Here is a 19,038-nt window from a genome sequence, read left to right as displayed (position 1 = left end):
AATCTTTAAAAAAAAAAAAAGAGCTGAGGACCAAACCCAGGCCTTGTGCTTGCTAAGCAAGCGCTCTACCACTGAGCTAAATCCCCAACCCTGACATTTAAATCATAATTAATGCATCCATGGCAATTGCTTCATCTGTCAGGAACAACATGTTCTCTTGACAAAATAAACAGAGAAAGGAAAGGCAAGAGTGGAAAGTAAAGAAGAATAAACTGTGGGATGTTATAATTGTATAAAAGAGAGGCATTTATACTTCTGCAAGATTAAATGACTGGAAGCTGGAAATACTACTCTTAAAGAGAACCAGAGTCTGGTCCCCAGCACCTCACAGAGATCTGTAACTACAGTCCTGGAGGATCTAATGCCCTCCTCTGACCTCCACAGGCACCAGGCATACACACAGTGCACATACATAAGTGCAAACAAATCACTCATACACCTAAAATAAAATTTAAAAAGAAATTGAAACACCAAATGCAATGTTATCTATTTTTTAACCCAAAGAGCCAGCAAGAGTGGGTAGTATGGGGTCAGGTTTCAGCTCACTAGCATGTAGCCTCCAGAAACAGTTCTTCCCAACTATATGATTAAGAATAGTCCTGAATCTATTTTAACTTTGTAGAGTTAAATACTATGGGCTAAGAGTTCAACATCATCTGGTCACCCTATAAGACACTGGTAAGCATCCACTGCACTAATGTGCTTGGAACCAGTAATTTGCTCCAATATACTCACTCATTTCTGCATGTTAAAGATTTGTTTCTATTCATTGTGTGTGTATGTGCACATACGCACACACACACACACGCACATGTATGTGTACATGCACACCTGAACATGCTACATTCTTTTAGGTATTAATAAAGGCCTGAAGATGGTTGTCAGATCTCCTGGAACTAGAGTTATGGGTGATTGTGAGTTGCTGGACATGGGTACTAGAATCCTCTGGAAGAGCAGTCAGTGCTTATACACTGAGCCATTTCTCTAGCACCTGTACCTCTTTTCACAGTTGAGCTATTTATTTTTGTATTGCTCTAAGTTTGCTTTCAGCATTTATTTTTGTTAGACCACTAATAAGTCTAATGAAATACTACTTGGAAGAGTCAATATGTCTAAACACTGAGTTTGAATGTTTTGTACAAAGCAAATTGCTTTTTAAAATAAATATTAAAATAAAAAATCTGCAGAACTAAAATTTTTGTAGTAAAATAAAAGTTTGGAAGAAAATTCTAGAAGGAGGTTAGACCCTTCATATTGCTTCCATTGTAAATTCTTGCTAACTTCAAAGAAAGCCAAATGAAGTATCATAACATACATACATATATATAAACATAAACTAGTAAAAAGAGAAATGGCCTTAACCCTTCCATAGCAAAATATCAGTGAATTCACATACAACTATGTGTTTAGTTTAAAATAAATGGCCAAGGTATGAATACTTTGTATGCTTTCCTGCCTTAATCAGCTCTAAAACCATCTGGTCAACCCTCCCTACTACACAGGAAGACTCTTCAGTATCTACTTCATAGGAATACGTGAGAATTAAACAAAAAATTCTAGGGGCCAAAGCTGAGTACACAGTAGGCTCTCATTAAAGGACAGTAGCTCTAAGGCAGTTACCTTAGTAGGCACACAATAATTGTTTGCTATTAAGTCAGCAGGAGTCGTGACAGTCATGTTCTGCCATTAAATAACAGGACACCCATCAAGTCACTTTGCTCAACAATGAGCAAAAGCATTCAGACCAGAACCTGTTCCAGCCCCATTTCAGCAGTCATACAAATCACCCGGGCATCTTGTTAAGATACTGGCTCTGATTTAGAGAGTCTGGGTGTGGTCTGAAGAGGTTGCCTTGGAAACAAGTTCCTACATGATGTTCATGCTGCTGGACTGTGGTCTATATCAAGGGCCTTTCCTGTAATTCTTAAACTCAAGTGTGCACCAGGATCACCAGGAATGACTTGTTGAAACACAGATGACTATGTTAAAATGAATTTTGGAAGTTTCTAATTCAGCCAGTCAGGTGAAGACCAAGAATTTGCATCTCTCATAAGCATACTTTGAGAATTACTCTTTCCAAGGATGTCTAAGTATTCATCCCACTTGACATAGACTCAAAGTATATACTTAACCTTCTTGAGCCAAACAAAGCACTGTTGCTGTGTTTAAAATGGAGGCCAGAAAGATCCAAGTGTAAAGTCTAGCTCTCATGTCCCTGAGAGACTCACTTTACCTCTAAACCTTAACTTTCCTACCACCCTTCAGGATTCCATTTCCTACTTCCTTTTCCTTTTGTGCAATACCTTCTTTTTTCACCAAAAGAGAAAAAAAGAAAGTCTTGTTACACAGTGGTTATACAAATTCAGCTCTAATCCTGGTGTCTTGACAAGTCCAGAGATGCAAACGTCACTTAACATGACAAGCAAACCATACTAACTCTAGAGAGAAAACACTGTTAGTCAGGAAAAGAGATAATTCGCACATAACGTGCAGAGCAAATAACAGCGCTTTGTGTGTCCGCATTAGCATAATTACTGAACATCAGTAATTGCTGAAATTATGTTCAGCAGCACCATCTATAACTCAAAGCGAGAGGCTTCTACCATGAATTCTCCCAGCAGGGCACTGAAGGTGGCTCACCAGCTGATGAAAGAGCGCTACTAGACACTCGAAAGAGCACTACCCATCTCTCAAGGGCGCCTGGGGAACAGATTCTAGATGGATTGTCATCATGACATGGGATCCAAATTCACCAGGGATTTTGCCATCTCTGTCCCACTATACTTTTCCTCTAGAACTTCACTCCATCTCACAGCAGTTCATGAGGTGTTGCCAGGTCAACAAGACACAATTATGTAGTAGAATATGGTAGGCATTTGGATCAGGGCACACAGAAAGTACAATACAGAAAGTACAATGGAAGCTGGACCGCCTATCAGGTTTTGATCTCTGTAAAGACAAATTCAACCAGGGAGCTGCCATGTGCCACCAAATGCAGGTTGGAATGCCAGATTTCATATCCCAGTGAAGAGGCAATGAGTTTAACATTGTGCTCTATCATCAACACCGCCACCTTGCAGAACACTGCAAGGCAGAAGACTTCATTTGTGTGCCAGAGTCTGGGTATGTATGTGGGTGCATGTGCACATGTGTAAGGAAGTGAACTTTAGATATCATTTCTCAAATGTCATCCACCTTAATTTTCTGAGACAAAGACTCTCATTGACCTGGGTTGATTAGACTTGGCTGGTCAACAAGCCCTAAGGATTTGTCTGTCTCTGCATATCCCATGTTACTATTACAACCATGTGCCACCTCACTTGGCTTTTTTACATAGATTCTAGAGATTGAACTTGGGTTTTCATGCTTGTGCAGAATGTATTTTACCAACTGAGCTGTCTCTCCAACCCAAAACACCTTCTGAAATCCTAGCACCACATAAAGCTACATGAGTGATTAAAAAAATCTCTGTAAAAATAAGCTCTGACCTCCTTAATGCAGACATTGAGAATCCACCCCCTGTAATCTCACCAGTCCCATGTAGAAAGATGCAATTGACAGAACGCAGAATGCACAGGGAAAGAAAGTCCAGAAGAGGACCTCAGGCTTGGCAAAGAAGGAAGAAGAAGAAGAAAAAGAAGGAGGAGGAGGAGGAGGAGGAGGAGGAGGAGGAGGAGGAGGAGGAGGAGGAGGAGGAGGAGGAAGAGGAGGAGGAGGAGATCAGGGATCATCAAGGCAAGACCATGAGCCTTAGCAACTTGTGACTAAGAGTCTCAAAATTGCATGGTGAGTCAAGTGCACTGTCCCCTCGGGCAGGAACCTGAAAACTGTCCTCATTAGTCATCTTCTTCCCCTGCCTTCCACTCCCCACCAGTACTCAAGCTACATAAGCACCTTTTTCTGCTTGCTTAGTTTACTGTTACAGTCCCCAGAGACTAAGATGCAGGAATTAATGAGCCAATGACTAAATCTATGTGTCCTGCCAGTTCTACCTCCAAAGAAGCCCATGTGCCTTTGCCCACTTCACTAACACCCCAGCCCTGCTCCCTGTCACCCTCAATTGGCCAATGCACAAGCCCTACCTTGCATCTGTGTCTCAACTCTGAGCCCCTTGGAGCTATACTTCTAAGTAGAGACCAAGGGTTTACTAACAGCTAGCTCATTTGGCACACCTGATTCTAATAAGTTGGATGGTTCCCCAAGTGTACAGAATCAAGGTAGAATTCCCTTGCTAAATCCAGGCCTGTATAAAGCTCCACCTTTGTCATTGTCATGCATGTACCAGGCAGTGTTTTGTGGGCTCTCCAAGACCTGCTGCTTTCAAAAGGCCAACTCCATCCTCTTGCTTCTAAGGGGCCTTTGATGACAATCCCTGCCCAACATGTCCCTCTGTGTTGATACTTCCTTTGCCTTGCACATTTGGCATTTAGCATTTTCCACTCAGTATCACAGAATGACCTTTTGTGGATACAATAAAAATTTACCAGCTAGTTCATAGTGCATTATCAGCACAAAGTGGTTTTCTAACAAAAAGCTCATAGAAGCTTATTTGTCAATTATTGAGTCTTCAAGGTGAAACTGAGGCACAAGGTTAGTGCTGCAATCGTGAAGCTGAAGAGGGCAGACCTAAGACTACAGTCTCCAGAATATTCTAAGTATCCATTGCTCTGTTGAGTTAGTATATACCTTGCTTCTCCCAGAGTCTTGTGTATAATCCACCCCCACACCTGTGCCTAGACAAGTGATCAGTGGTTAAGACATTGTCTTAGTCAGGGTTTCTATTCCTGCACAAACATCATGACCAAGAAGCAAGTTGGAGAGGAAAGGGTTTATTCAGCTTACACTTCCATGTTGTTGTTCATCACTAAAGGAAGTCAGGACTGGAACTCAAACAGGTCAAGAAGCAGGAACTGATGCAGAGGCCATGGAAGGATGCTCCTTACTTGCAGGGGTGCTTGCTTCCCCTGGCTTGCTCAGCCTGCTCTCTTATAGAACCCAAGACTTCCAGCCCAGGGATGGCACCACCCACAAGGGGCCCTACCCCCTTGGTCACTAATTGAGAAAATGCCCCACAGCTGGATCTCATGGAGGCACTTCCCCAACTGAAGCTCCCTTCTCTGTGATAACTCCAGCCTGTGTCAAGTTGACACACAAAACCAACCAGTACAGACATGGATAATTTTTATTGTATACTTATAATACTATTCATGTTTTATAAATAAGTACATGGGTTATTGTTTAATGCTTACTGCCCTATAAAGTATATCTATTATGTTTCCTCATAAAGTTCAAGATGAGATTTAGAAAGCTCAGAGATGTTAAATAACTTCCCCAAGGCCACCCAGCTACCAATACTAGAACCAAGATTAAAAAGAATAAATAAAAGAAGTCCAGTGCCTAAGCTACTTGGCCACTGAGCTACTCCACTTCCCTCTCTAATAGGCCCCATGAGGATGCTTGGAGGTTGGTTGGTGACCCTATAGAGCCAGGAGAAGGGCCTTGGTAAGATCAAACATCCACAGTATCCAATAAAATATCTGTCCTGCTGTGACAGCTGGCTGTTGATAAGGTTTGACATTTTCAAATCAATTTCTATCGACTTCTTTCTCCTTATTAAAAAAAAAAAAAAAAGACACGGGTTTGATGGATAAAGCCAAAACTCTGTGTGCTTGGGAGCCAAGGGGAAAAGTAGGCCACAAACTAGCTCTGCAGAGGACAGCAAGAAAATCAGCTCCTGTGGCAGCAGATGCTGAAGAGAAGCCTAGTGTGGCTGAGGCTGGCTTTCAGGTGTCAGCACAGTGTCAGGAAAATAACACAAGCTGCATCCTGGCCCTGCTGGAGCTTTCTCCTGGCAGAAGCAGAAACAGGGGTGGGCACTCGGGCACAGCCCGGAAGCCATGAATATTTATGTGGCCAACCCATAAAGTCTCACTATAACAAACACTGTTGGGGTGCTTTTAACGAGTTAATCTCAGTGATTTCCATGTCCTGGTGGACGTCTGCAACGGACCAGCAGATCATTTCTGTAAAGTCTCCCAAGTAGGAAAACATCTGAAGCAGATGTGGACTGAAATCCACATTTCTCTGGTAAATGTATTACTTCGTGTTTCAGCCTTGAGTCTGTGCGCTGACGACGTCTGTTACTTCTCAGCACTGACACCTCACCACCTCTCTATGAGGTCCTATGCCTTTGGAATCCTGTATGTCTGACAGACAGCCAGGATCTGGTGAGGTATACCTTGATAGGCAGAGCTTGACAATGAGGACAAGGGAATGCAGGATTGAACACAGCCTGGTAAGGCTGGAGAGCTTGCCCCACAGTGGCAGGCCAGTTAGAGTAGGCCCGAGGTCCTGACTGACACTCCAGAGCCTCCCTATGTCCCTGACTTGCTGATCACTGAGGACTGCTGTTCCCATGTCCACCTTCCTCAACTTCGGCTTTTGACACAGGCCTCCCAGTAAGTAACTGGACCACAGTTTCCTCTTTGTAACAAAGGAAAATCGAGTGTTGAAGGGGTTAGATTATGAGCACGTGGTTAGGAAGCTCCAATAGAGTTACAGACACGGTGATAGATCTGTCCCGCGCATCCCTGCTCCCAAACCACAAAGCAGGTCCCAAATGGAAGGTTTAAGCTTAAGCCTGCTTTATGGTGTGACTACCCCCAAAGCTATTCTACTTGGAGTAGATTGCTGACTCCCAATTCACCCTCCCATTTAGAATGCAGCTTCCGTTCGTTACTTTGCTTGTAGCTGTGACCAAAGACCCAACAAAAAGCAGTGTAAGGGAAGAAGGAAGACATGGTGGTTGAGGCACAAAGCAACTGGTCACAACGCATTGGCAATCCGGAAGCATAAAAGGGACAGGAGGTGGAGTGAGGCTATCAAGCCTCAAAACCAATCACCAATGACGGACTGCTTCCCTCCAGTTATTGTCAGGGAGGCTCGAGAGGTCTCCAAACAGAACAATCTATTGCCACTGTCCTGGGTTACCTACCCTGCCTTGGTGATGGTGCAGGACATAAATAAACTGATCCCACACTTACCAGGAAACTCCTTTCCCTGATGACAGTAGTGCTGGGAAGTTCTAAGTAGCCTGCAGGGAAGATATCTTACCCAGCATCAAACCTTGCATGGCGCGATACTGACATGCCACACAAGATTCGCACCTTGGTGTAACTGTGGCATGACTGTTACAGAGTAACTCATTTCCTGATTGGGTTTGAGACCTGTACCGATTGACGGAATTCCTGCCTGGTACTGTAAACCTGGTCAAAAGCCCAGAGCTGAGGAAGACAGGCCCTCAGGTAGAACCTGCTATTGTTATTGTGCTAAGAGGTCATGATCACAAGGGCCTTCTAACTGCTTATGTTTATACGTCTATATCCAGGCTGTCCTCACACTAGGTCGGAGAGCTTCCTTTTCAATGGGCAGTCAATGTAGATGCAAGGCAGAGACTAAGACACTGAGTGGCCAGTCCTATGGAGGATAACTACATCAAGCCATTCTCAACACCAACGCTCAGGGAACACTGAGGAAAAGGAGGCAGGAAGAAGGTAAGAGCTGCAGAATGGAGAGGAATGCTGCGAATTCCTGTGTTCTAGAGATGACATTGTTACGGCAACCACAAACTCAAGATAGCTGTGGTTATTGCAGAAAACCTGCACAAGATTAAGGAGCCAGGAACCCAGCCTAGATGGGGTGGATGGTCTCAGGCCATGCCCCTTACAGTTTCTTGAAAAGAGAGAATCATTCTCCTTTGATGGTGAGACCACTGGGTTCCTATGCTTCACTGGATGGCCCCATACCCACATACATATCGATAGCACTAACTGTACTTAGTGGACTGGTTTTATAAATAAATAAACAAAAAGAGATATGAAGCTTGGAGGAGCACATATTGGACACTATGTGAGCAGTTAGAGGGAGGAAATGGAAGTAAATGTGATCATATTTAATTATATATATTGAGGTGAATATGACATTTCATTGAATATATATGTTCACATATATGGACAAACTATATATGTAAATATTTGCATATTATATGTATGCATACATATACAAGCACATACATATACAGTAGGCAAACAGTATATATATATACATACATATATGCATATATATATGTATATATATATATACATATGGTCATAGTATTTTACCATAGCAGTAGAAAATAAGCCAGGTCAATAAGCAACAGAGAGTTGTGGGAAGTGTTAGAGTGGGGCTAAGTATTAGATAAAAGAATGTATGAAGCATGTATGGGGCTAAGACAGGAGCTGAGGACCCCATATGTCCTCATGTGGGAGGCTGTAATACCAACATGGAACACATTAGCAAAGGCTTGGCATTTGACAGATCACTGTAGGAGTGGCTACAGCAGAAATCTCCAGTTTATTCCAATTTAAACCCGCGTTTCTGCTCTTGGTTTCTGAGTTATTCCTGCCTCTCTGTCGCTTGGGGGGTTGCGGGATTCTTCCTGCCTCGTGTCCCATCATTCTAGAAGAGCATTAGCAAAAGCTATCCATCCACCTGCTGACTCCACAGAAATCTGAGAGCACCAGATCCAGGGACAGGAGGGAGGGGACAATCCTGATTACAATATTTTATCCTCAAGTATGCTCGCTCCACCATCCATCAAATTTGCTAACATGGCAAAAATTGTGGAGCTGAATTGTAAAGAACGGAAGGAAAGTCCTGTCCTGAAAATGACCTAATGGAACTCCCTGAGAAGCCTGTGGTTTGGGGGCAGGGGGGAGACTGACCAGGAAGGGAGAGCCAGAAACAGGGGCCTGGGTGCCTAGGGTACCATGAGGGAGGACAGCAAGGAAGGGCTGCAAAGGCAGCAGACCGACTCCAGATTCATTTATTTTAATAATCGCTCGAAGACACAGTACATATTTTAAATAGGGAAAGTCAGAATAAATTACATACAGGCTCATAATTCCAGGGCACTGTCCTCTTCTCCCCAGGAAGAGGAACAATTCCCTCTGTGCCCCGTCCCCTCTAGACTTTTTGCTTTCTGTGGACCAGGACCACGTCTGACTTTCTGCCTTTTCTTTGGCACCTCCCTCAGGGGGCTATAACAGCACAATGCTCAGAGATGCATACTAAGAGCTAGCAGAAGCAGGCATGGCCAGCTGGCCTCCCCAGAGCTGCCTTTAGCCTGCACCGCAACGAGATGTGAGATGCCAGAACCCAGTCCCATGGCCTCCTTCTGAGCTATTCAGTACCATCTGGCTCTCTGTTCTTCTGAACGCTTTGCACAGCTGGGTCTCCAGCTTCCTATAACAGAGACCAAGATATACCTTATACCTATACACCATGGATGTCACACACATACAGCCACTTAACCACACGCATATATATATACATTATGTACCACATGCATATATCATATTCATGTGCCACATTTCACATAATCATACACAAACCATGTGCATGTGTGTGCACAGTGTGTACATGTGTGCCATGTATGCCTACCTTACACATATATGTAAACCCAGCATATGTAACATACATATGCACATAGTGTATATATTCAAAACATGTTTATGCAGTATACATACCCTAGTGCTCTACTACACCCACAGGTGTCATACCGTGTACCTCACATACATGCACAAACAGCATTCACTATGACTATCATCTCCTCAGGTTGGCCAGTTCTGGTCCAGGACAACCAAAGACAATCTCTGGAAACTTGGTGTTCTGGTTCTTTTAAAACCAAACCCGAGACATTTTTATAGTTGTGGGTGTGTCTCCGCTGCCTGATAAAAAGGAAGCCATCATGGGAGTTTGGCCTGCTCTGACATCCTAAAGGTGGCTGGGAGGCAGTGGAGATGAAGGATCACTCTGGGGCTGAGCCCTGCACTCAACAGTTACAAAGAGTTCTAGCTTTCTTCCCAGCACAGCTGGGCAGCCACGAAGATGGCAACTGCCCCAGAAGCACACGCCTGAACACAGGTGGGCAGAGGTCGAGAGGCCAAGTAACACATGGACAAAACCCAGCTTCTGCGGCCAGAGACAAGATCCAGGTCCCTGTCCTGGAAGAGGCACTGGTGTGCAAACAGAGCAGGAGCAATCAAAGATAGAAAATAAGAAGAGATACAGTGGAGCCCACCTTCCTGGCCCTGCAAGGAGATGAGCTTGAGAAAGATTCAAAGCTCAGTGTGGAGCAAACAGGGAACAGTCATGGAACGCAGGGATACATTCATTTTTATAGTGGCCCCTTCCTTCAGGCACTTAATAGGTGTTTATTGAGCTGCGCCTGTTATTGCACAGTCTGTTCATCTACTGTGTAGACATCATCACTCAAGCACACTCTGGGAAACATGCCATTGGGATGACATACTATGATGCAAAGTCACAGAATGCATTTCTAAGGACCCAAGGCCATTTTGGCTCATCTGCGGTATCATATATGCTTAGAGCGCTATGATGGACAGAATACCGACAGATTAAACCCAGCACAGGAAGCTTCGGCCAAATGGTAATCACATGATGGGGGCTGCGGGGGCTGCTGCTGCTGGCGTAGGACACCACGCTGATGCTTGGTTTTAAATGTCACCTCCCCACAACCAAGCATTGTCAGAACAGGCCACCTCAACTGAGGAGCTGTCTGTATCAGGTTGGCCTATGGGTGGGTGCGTCTGTGGGAGGTTACCTTGGGTTCCTTAACTGATATGGGAGGCCCCACCCAAATGTAAGCAGCATTTCCTGGTAGCAGAAGGAAGACCCCCGCCCCCGTCCTTCCTTCTCTCTCTCCCACTGAATTAATTTACCCTGTTGCTGCTTCTAACCCCTTCACTGTGTCTGAACCAGCATTCCAAAGCTTCCCACATGGACTATATAGACCTGCAGCTCTCCAGGAAACCTCCTGCCTTTACTGCAGGATCAGGTCTGCTGAGGCACCTGGCCTCATGGCCAGAGCAACTACTGGCTTCTAAGCCCTCTCAGTGTGAGACACCTGTTGTTGGACTCTTTCCTTCATGTAACATAGGCGGGCTTAATAAATCCTTTTTAAATACAACGTTTTCATTCTATCAGTTCTAGTCTTCTGGAGGACCTTAATACTCTATCCAACAGCAAACGTGAAGATAATGACAGGCAGCAAGATACTCTTGTGTAAAAGAGCAGCACTGTTGTTTTCAATATGGAGTGCTGCTCACACACCGCATTTTCATGACTAGCAGTGCGGTAGACCTGTTTATACCAGCATCGCCACAAGCATGTGAGTCGTGTGCTGTGTATTACACCAGCCACAAAGTCATGAGGTGATGAGAATTGTTCGGCTCTTATGGGACCCCTTGTGGGACCACCACTGCAAATACAGGCTGTAGTTGAGCCAAACGCCACTACGGCACATGGCAGTCCTTAAAAAACAGACTTGAGAGATGACAAAGTGCTCAATTTTGCCACATGACCGCCTTGGCAAGAGCTACTCTTAACCTCTAAGTCTAACGTATTCTGACTTTAATTTTTCAGAGGCACCACGCACAAACCCCCAAGTTTCCCTCTAACGCACGCTGTCTCTCACACTCGATCTTTTTTTTTCCCACCAGCATGCCAATCTTGTTCCTAATTTAGCCCTTAGACTAAGCCAGGTTGTCAGTTTGCTATTCCCTAATCCCTTCTCACCATGGCAATTGAAACTGATGATTGCAACATTGCTGAGTTCCTTGTTCCGCGGCCTATTGTGCAGAGTGTAATCGCCTCCCGCCCGCCGCAGACAGCTTGTGGAGCTGGCAGAACCAACATCAAACAAACAGCACCTCCTGCCTCTACCCAGGACCCGACTGCTTCAACAAGAACCCATGGGTCCTGCGGAAAGCAGACAGAGCTGGTCCCTGCCCACGCGGTTGAATGGGAAAGGCCAAACCTTGAAAGGTTATGCAAATAGGACTGAGGGTGGAGCCTAAAGTGAACTGGCCAGAGCAACAAGTAGGGCGGGCATCTTCCTGCTTGAGCCAAACAACAGGAAGCAGAAAGTGGCAGAGATACGGGAGGGTTTGAGTCATACAAGCAGCAGAGAGGCACGAAGCCAAAGCATCATACAGAGCCAGGGTTTCTGGAATCCACTCAAGAAGCTAAGTGTGGCGGGAGATGAAGCTGAAAGGGATTCTGGGGTCAGCCCTCAGAGAGCCTTGCCAGCCAAGCCAAAGAGCCTGAGTTGATTCCAGAGCTGATAGCAAGTCACCAAGGGACACTTTACAGGGAAGGGGGCAACTGCCATAGTTCAGGAGGAGCTGAGGGAAAGGATTGAACCAGGTCACCCACATGCAACTGGTGAGCCCGTCCATGGCGAATAGACATTTGTTGACAGGCCCCAGGCCCCACCTCTATACCTTTTTAATAGGCTGCTTCTGGTCTTTGAGTTTAAGAGCCTCTGAATGAGACAAAGCAATCCATATAAAAGGGCTGGCCAGCGTGCCATGTGGCTCATAAAGCCAGGCTTTATGCTCCTATGCTTTGGAATATTCTTAAGGGAACCATTGAGAGAGAGCCATTGAAGATTGAGCTCTCAGGCCTCCCGGCACAGGATAGACTTTTCCAGCAAAGCCCCGTTCCCTCTCCAGCCCTAGCACAGTGACCAGTGCACTATCCTATATGCAGAGCTTTTACCCGTGTATGCCTATTAGTCCAATCAACTTAGAGAAAGAATATAAGAGAGAATTTAAGGATGGAAAGACAAACCCATGCCACTCCCAAACTCTGCCACTTACCAGCCATGTATTCAGGAAAGTTGCTATGCTTCTTAGACTCAAGTTTGAAGTTACCAGTTCACTGTGATTTGCCTAGAACTTTATGGGGTTTAGCACCGACAGTCCTGTGTCTCAGTAAACATTTCGTGCCTGGTCCATTGTGGGCTGACTGGTCACCATGCATGGGTTTGGTTACTTCATCTGTAAAATCTGTGTCACCATATGCCTCAATGCCACCATGAGGATTTCAGATTGGTGGAGTCTTCCTCGGCATCAGAGACATAGCACATGGTTCAAAAATATGTTTATGCAAATCCCCCGATTTGTAGTCTGTCACTCAGGATTCCTCTTCCAGAGTGGGGATCAAAGTGTCACTACAGCCCATCTGACTGGGGTGCAGCTCAGCTCACCCTTCTCAAGTGAGTTTTCTTCCATTCCCCAACACTCCTACACAGGAAACAGGCAGAAAGCATGTGTTTACTTGACAGATGGAGAAACATCTGCCCAGGCCCTGTAGGCAAGGAAACTGTGGCCCATACATACTTCATCCACCTCTGTAGGAGCAATAAACAATAGGACCATTAGACAGTAGCATTAACCAGGTGACATTTCACGGATGGGGTGTCATGTGCATCCCTATTAACTAAGTTGTTCCTTTCCTCTGTAGAGTTACAGATTTGTTTGGTGAAGACACACTCAGATTTAAACCAAAGTGACTTCATAACAGGATAGCTAAGCCCAGCATCCAGGTAACTGCCACCTTTACTTCTCCCAGGGGGACCGGATTAGGATTAGAACACTTGTGTACCCCTCCTTAAAGCTGGAGCTTTGTGCCCCATTTAGTTATCAAGCTTTGGGCTAGATCCCAGGAGAAAAGAGGGTGGGGTGGCAGAAAAGTTTCATGCAGACTTAGCAGCCAGGCTTCCAGGCTGCTAGGACTCAGCTAGCCCAGGGTAGCCTAAGGACTCAGCTGCAGAGCAGCACTTGCACCCATGGCAACCACCGCACTTTCCCTTTCGCTGGTCCAAGGCATGCTGGAAACCACACCTCGGAGGAACTCGATCAATTCTTGTTAACACTCGCCCAAGACAAGCAGCTTTGAGAAAAGCTGTTTTAGGCAACGCGATCAGCCTTTTGCTGTCGTTCATTAAGGGCTTAGCAGCTCCGTATCGATTTCCTTGCAGCTGCCTCTAAACCTTAATTCCAGAAGCAGAAAAACAAGGCTTTGTCTGCGACATTTCCTGTCCAAGTGGCGGGTAACAACCATTCCTAGGACGCTGATTTCCCCGGTGATGCTGCAAGCCACAGGATGCAGGGATGCCAGCAGCATGTCCTTTGTCTCCTCCAAAGAGCGATTTCTGTAGCTGCAGGAGGCCCCTTCCAAAGGGAGCTGCAGCCCCACCTCCATCCTCAGCGGGCATTGTCTTCAACCCCCAGATGTTGAAAATCCAATAACCCCCCTTATCCTCCCACAGGTTCCCAGCCGTAGGATTCATGAAGGCACCACCTTTTGTTCATATTATGTGTGTTGCTGCTTCCTTCTAAAAGTTAATTCTTAGCATTGGACAGGCCCTCATCCAACAATTTCCTTTTCCAAGAGTCTGAAATGTTAATCTCTTCTACAATATCCCCACCAAGTGGCCGTTCTAGCTTTGCTTGAACACCTCTGAGGACAAGAAACTCAACCCCCCACCTGTACCCCCGCCCGAGAGGGAAGCAACTGCCGCCCAGGAAACGCTGGAAGAAAACTTCAGTCAATAAAATCAGAATCTAACTTCCTCAAACCAGTATGCCCAGTAGGCTCCCACCACCACCGAAACCCCTGATATTTCCATTTCTTCTACAACATCTCCCAGCAAGTAAGGACAGGGGTTCCTTTGAACCCATTATCTAATACATCGTAAGTGCCCAGTAATTCTTCAGTGAAAAAAATAAATAAATAAAAGAGAGAGATTATCAACATTGCTGATCAGGGCCATGCACTGCACTAGAACATGTCAGATAGGAACAAATTTATGTTATGCAATAGTATGAATAGTAATCTGTTTTTGCTCACATTGTGTTCCAGTCTCATGGATCTGAATAACATATGACACACTAGTTCCAGGTATGTCTGAAGGAATACTTAACTAAGGCTCTATAAAAAAAGCATTCCAAGGTCTGGCCGATGCACAATGGATGTTTCAAACAGCAGAGGTATCCTGGCCATGGAGCCACAGGATGTGGTGTTTTGCGCTGCTAGGTTTGTCTCACTTTGGCCCAATATTTCTTCATTATGCCTCCACTGCTCCCTTCTTAAAAGGAAGTGTACATTCTGTGTTACTGTATGGTGAAAGAATGTGATTTGCTGTTGGTTTTACAGGAGGCTATAGTTAAGAAATCACCTTGAGTCTCAGAAGAGACTTGGGACTTCTGAACAGTATTAAGGCTGTGGGGACGTTTTGAAGTTGAACTAAATGCATGTTTCGTTATGATATAGGCATGAGCTTCTGGAGACCAGGAAGTAAAATGTGACAGTTTCAATGAGAAACGTCCCCCACAGGCTCATGTACCTGAACACCTGGTCCCTAATTGGTGGTACCGTTTGAGGAAGACCTGGAGCCTTCAGGAGTGGAGCCTTGCTTGAGGAAGTACACCACTAAGGACTGGGTTTGAGCATGCACAGCCTCCTCCTCCTCCTTACAGTTCACATTCCGGCTTTGTGTCTGCGGTGGAGGATGTGGTCTCTTAGAGTCTCTCCCTACTGTCACGCCTCCCACCACTGAGGAACTCTTATCCCTCTGGAACCACTAGCCACCATAAACTCTTTCTTCCATGAGGCACTTCTGGTCAGGCTGTTTTGTCACAGCAACAGTAAGTGCTACAAAGGGGAAGAGCTGACGTATTCATGCTAGCGAGAGGGCGTGTCAACAGTGGTCAGCAGTGGTCACACCACCAAATAGCTGAAGAGCTTGGAGAAATAGACTCATCCTTGGGTTTCCAGTACCTTGTGTCTAAATTATGGTGGCGATGGCGACTCTCGCCCCATATCATGAGGGTTGAGTTAAGGTACTTGAGGTAAGGGGCAGCTCTTGCTAGTCTTTATGTTCTGTGCTTCTCCAACAGCATCTGCAAAGCATGGGTAGGTGGTGGTTTTCCCTGCCGGACTTCATGACCCAGAGACTGGATCAGATGCACAGCATCTGTGTGAGTGGAGAAAAGACATCCATGGGGGACCCTCCACTGTGTGCTGTGTGCTCTCTGTATTTCTCAACCCAAACAAATGAGTTTGTATCCCTGCAATAGAAAAGGTGAGTGTTTTCTCATATCTTTATGAGGCTCAGAGCGGGTCCATATCTTCCAGAGGGTACCCAGCTAATCAGTGACAGGGCTAAGGTCTGCCTTCTCCAGAGCCTGTGTGGGCTCCACTATTCCGGGCTTTGTAAAAAGTCAGGCAGCCTTTAAATTACTGAGGAGATAAGATCTGACAAAACAGGTCCCCCAGAGCTGCAGATTTCTCAGAGCTAAGGAGATAGGCCTGTGCTATGCTCCTGGCAGATCAGTTCTCTCTGCAGTTGGAAGGCTGGGAAGGAAATAGTGCCCATGCCAGTGGATCTTGAGATCCAGTGACCCAAGTGATAATAGCAATGATTAATAAGTAGCACTGGTGTAGCAAGGCCCAAGCTGACTATAGTGTCCAGGCCTGATTCTGAAGCACAGAAATGGCACTCTAAGAATAGACGCTGGGGGAGGGAGGGGGCCTGGAGAGATGGTTCAGCGGGTAAGAGCACTGACTGCTCTTCCGAAGGTCCTGAGTTCGGATCCCAGCAACCACATGGTGGCTCACAACCATCTGTAACAAGATCTGATGCCCTCTTCTGGAGTGTCTGAAGACAGCTACAGTATACTTACATGTAATAAATAAATAAATCTTTAAAAAATAGATATTAGCTCTGTGTGTGAGTGTGTGTGTGTGTGTGTGTGTGTGTGTGTGTGTGTGTGTGTAGTGAACACATGTGTGTTCTCAGTTGCACTTGCCTGTATATATACATGAAGACCAGAACTAAACATTGGGTGTCTTCCTTTCTCACTCTCCACATTATTTTTTTTTTAAGGCAGGATCTCACATTGAACTTGTTTTTAGCATTTCAGTTAGACTGACCACCAAGTGACCTTCCATATCTGCCTGTCTCCACATGCCCAGTACTGGGGTCTCAGGTACCTGTCACCATGCCTGGTGGTCACATGCTGCTGGGAATCTGGTGTCCTCGTGCTTATTCAGCAAGCACTTTACTCACTGAGACATTGCTCCAGCCCTTTTCTCAAGCTACTCAATTTGAAGGCAAGGTGTCACATGGCTACAGATAGCTGACTCAAAGAGACTTGTAAGCAAGGCATACTTTTTTCCATATTTACGAACTTTATAGTGACTGGGTATTGAAGATGAAAGGGGGTGGAAAAAAGAGACTATGATAGTGCCTCTTCGATTTGTAGCTCCTTTAGAAAACATCAGAATTTAAGAGAAAATTCTTAGGGAGCTTCTAAAAGGGTAGAAGGAAATCCCATCAAAATTTGGAAACCCTACCTGATTGGAAAATGACCAAAGTGGCAGGGCAGGTTTCAGATAACCTTTAACACAGGTAATCACAGGTAATAAAACCACTCCCAAAACATAGGAATTAAAAGATTTCAGAGATCAATAGAGCTCGCACCAAAGCCTGAAATTGTCTTCCCAATCACACTTTGCTATTGATGTTGGACCTTTCTCTAGAGGTGACTCCAGCTATCAGCAGATCCCGGGCACAGTCTGTTCTCCTTACTACAGTGTCACTGGCTTCAGTGGTGTTAGCTAAGAAAAGGACTATTCTGGCAGTTGTACATTAGGTGTCAGCTTTCAATGTTCCCAGGAGCTGAGATGGTAGTAAGACAGAGCACACAGTGGGTATTTTATACATGTCTGATCGTGACAGAAAGGTTTTTATTTTTATTTTAAACAAGGCAGAAATGTGTAAGGAATGAGGAGATAGCGAGAGATTCAAAGAAGTTACAGCTATGAGTCCACAAGCCATTCTTGTGCGAGCCAGTCTCCAAGATGGGCAGCCAATGATATCCCACCTCCTGGCACTTATACTCTCATATTTACCTGTGATAGACGACATGACCAATAGCATTGATCAGAAATAATGGTGTGTCAACTTCTAAGACTAAGTTTAAGAGGCTGTGTCCTCTGCCCCAGACCCCCTATCTCTCCTTCACCTTTTGCTCAGCCTTGGGAAAGCCAGGGACCATGTTATGAAGAGACAGAAACAGCCAATGGAGAAGCCCATGAGGAGAGGCACTGGAGATGCCTGGACATACTTGTGACTGAGGCTGAAAGTGGACTCTAGCTCTAATGAAGCCTCAAGGTCACTGAAATCCTTAGAGTCTGATGGAGATAGAGTCAGCAGAGCTGTTCCTAGATCCTGGATGGACCCACAGGAACTACAAACAATGAACACCTGAGGCTTTTTAAAAGCTGATATCTTTTGGGAGGCAACACACTATGGTATATAGTCTTGTGAATTGTCTAATTACATAAAGGGGAATGGGAAACAAGAAAAAGAGGCAACAACATACTTTACACTCTGGGCTCAGGTCCCGATTGAGCTAAGTAAGCTGAAGTCTTCCTTAATCTCTACAAAATGGGGATAAATATCCATTGATGTATGAAACAAAAACCCCATGAAAATACTATAGATTACATTCAATAATACCAACCCTTGTGTTCTAAGGTAAAGAAAGACAATCTGGCATACATGAAAACCAGCATGTACAGATGTTCCTCACAGTATTCCCTTCAGCAGTTTTTAAAGTGCAATACTTAGTGCCTCAGGTTGCTCTTCCAGAGGACCTGGGTTCCATTCCCAGCACCCACATGATGGCTCACAACTCTCTGTAACTTCAGTTCCAGAGGATCAGACACCTTCTTTTGACCTCTTCAGGCACTACATGTATGTGGTACACAGACATACATGCAGGCTAAATACCCATATGCATAAAATAAATAAGTAAATAAATGAAATAATATGACTGTTCTATAACATGGAAATTGTTTTGGATACCTTCAAGGGCTGGGCTCAGGCACGTGACATGGTATCTTATTTATTGTCCTGACAGCTATTTTAACCCCTTTAGCTGCAGAGATGAGGAATTGTGACTCAGGGAAACTGAAACATGCTCCATAGATTATATAATCTAATGATGAATTAAATAACAACAACAACAATAATCACTAGACTTCACCCTTATATAACTATATGAGGCACTATTCTCTGTGTTATGCATACAATAAGTGGTGTAAATCCTGATTCATCTA

Source organism: Mastomys coucha, unplaced genomic scaffold, assembly GCF_008632895.1.
Source record: "Mastomys coucha isolate ucsf_1 unplaced genomic scaffold, UCSF_Mcou_1 pScaffold15, whole genome shotgun sequence".
Taxonomy (NCBI): domain Eukaryota; kingdom Metazoa; phylum Chordata; class Mammalia; order Rodentia; family Muridae; genus Mastomys; species Mastomys coucha.
This window is presented reverse-complemented; position numbering follows the sequence as displayed.